We start from the raw sequence: 2,575 nt of genomic DNA, 5'->3' as shown, positions 1-2,575 counted from the left end.
TAGATGCTTTTAGTCGTTTGGAGTCATAAAAATGAGATCTTGGTTATCAAGATCTCTCCATGCATGAGATATGAGCATTTTTTGGAGTAAAGAGTGAGTGTATTTGGGTTTGGGACTTTATCAGCCATGCAAAGGCTTAAAGTCATGAACATTATGGAGTATGAGCATTTAGGAAGTCCAGATCTGAGAGTATAGCTATGGTCTTAACGGGATAAGACCAAGAGAGTGGAAAAACAAAGTCTGGACGTATGCCGAGCGTAAATCTAGATTCGTGCGTATGCTGAGCTTACCAAACGAGGTACGCCGCGCGTAACCTCACTATGGACTTTTTGGGCTAAGTCTCATTTTGGGCCTTAAGTGTTGGGTCTGGAGTTTGGGATTGTTGCAATAGAGTTTTGGACCAAAGGGCCTTGAGTGTTGGGCCTTGAGTGTTGGGTCTTGAGTGTTGGGTCTGGAGTTTGGACTTTTTGGGTTAAGTCTCATTATGGGCCGTGAGACCGGAGGGTCCACACTAAGACTGGACTGGAGGGTTCAATGAGCCGTGAGACCGGAGGATCCACACTGAGACCGGACAGGAGGGTCCAACGAGCCGTGAGACCGGAGGGTCTTCACTAAGACCGGACCGGAGGGTCCAACGAGCTATAGCCATGAGAGGATTATTATTTGTGTATGGGGTATTTTGGGGAACTCACTAAGCTTAGTGCTTACTGTGCTATGTGTTATGTGTTTCATGTTTTTCTTAGGATCGCGGGAAGGCACCGGCTTGATTATACATACTAGAGAAAGAGTTATGTTTCGAGGATCCTGGATTATTAATCAAACAAACATGGAGTTGCGTTTTGAAAATTAAATAAATGAGATTTTCATAAAATGTCTTATGAGAATTATGTGATTTAAAAATGAAAATTTTGTTTGAAATTTAAGGTGTTACAAGTTGGTATCAGAGCCTTGGTTTGAGGGATTTGGATGCACCTTCGAGTATGCCTGGACTCAAACTGGGGATTTTAGAGAAATTTTCAAAAGAAATGATTTTTCTAAAACGAGCAATAGTTTCTAAGAGAAAAACGAGAAGGAGCAGTGTGTACAATCAACCAGAGCCCGAACGGTGATTTCCCAAAATACCCCTACTTTTGTGTTATGAAATATTTTATGTGATATTATGCATGCTAGAGGATAGGCTAGGTGTTTCATATTTTAGGACTAGTGTGGCCTGATTTGTGATGCCTTAGCCTAGGGGTTGCTGCTATCTGTGATGTGCTTTTGAGTATGTGTTGGGAAAGAGTATCTAGCAGGAATCACCTAGATAGAGAACTTTGAGTAGAGGAGTAATCTAGGAGAGATACCTAGATGAGCATTGGAGGAGCCTACTGAGAGAGTAGTTAGATACCCGCGAGGGGTAGAGTTGCTTGAGTTCGGTGATATCTTTTGAGTGTGAGTAGAGCAAGTGGAGTTGTAACCTAGAGTGGTTTTACGTGTTAGTAGAGATTACTCGATGCTCGAATGATGCTTGCTTCGTGCTTTGTGGAACTCTTGATGATGGGAGTCAGCTACCAAATGAATATGACGATATTCAGCAGGTAGATGGCTGGCGTCATAAGGAGTTCTTCAGCAGCTGATGGCAGAGAAGTGAGAGAACCTAGGAAGAGCCTAGGGGTGACCTTAGTCAGTTATGTACGCAGATAGCGGAGAATATTTGTTGGGGAGCGACCGGTTTTAATGGGATTGGTGATCGAGAAGGTTGATCAGCTACTTAGGACCTCTGGAATTGGTCCGTGTGGAAAGTATGGGTGGATGTGGCAGGTAGTATGGACCCGTACTACTGAAAGCAGAGGATCCATACTCGAAACATGGAGAATACCGGAGGTTCTAAGTAGCAGATTGAGAGGAGATAACATGGTTCGGGTACCATGATTCACAGCAGATTGAGAAATGATCACATGGTTCGAATACCATGATTCGTGGTGGTTACTGTTTCTGGTTTTACCAGTTATCCCATTGTGATTGATTAGACTGAGATCATATGTGATAGCGTGGGGCCCTGGGGCCATGTTGAGCGAGTTTTAGTGGAGCCTACCTTGAGAGGGAGATCGAGTTAGTTTCTGGGATATTTTATTGGTGAGATACCAGTTGGTGTCGCGAGACTCAGGGATGAGTAGAGATGATGCTTATTGGAGGATCGCGCTCTGAGTTGAGTTGCAATGTCCCCATTTCCTGGGAGAAGCAAAAGAGATAGCGAGCTTCCGGTTTCAGAGTTTGGAGGTAAACGCTGCTGGGTAGCATAAGGTTGCAACATTTTCACCAGAGTATTTTGGGCGGTATGTTTGTTGCGAGGTATTTCTTATACCATGAGAGAGTCACTATGGTACTAAGATGGAAGAGAATAAGGAGGTGCCTTATTGAGGGAGGCATACTTTTAGCAGTAGTTCCAAGTGATCAAGAGGAGTATATCGGGGCGGTGGCCCTCGTTGTCTATGTCGTGTATCTACTGTGAGAGTAAGGTCTCTTGCTTTTATGATGATTCCCGAGGTGGGAGGCTGTTCGTGGGGTCAGTAGCGATAGTGCATTATTCCCGGAC

The sequence above is a fragment of the Lactuca virosa genome, chromosome 5 (assembly GCF_052849685.1).
Source record: "Lactuca virosa cultivar CGN04683 chromosome 5, Lactuca_virosa_CGN04683_v6, whole genome shotgun sequence".
Lineage (NCBI taxonomy): Eukaryota > Viridiplantae > Streptophyta > Magnoliopsida > Asterales > Asteraceae > Lactuca > Lactuca virosa.
The sequence above is the reverse complement of the archived record's forward strand: the minus strand, read 5'-3'. Positions refer to the sequence as shown.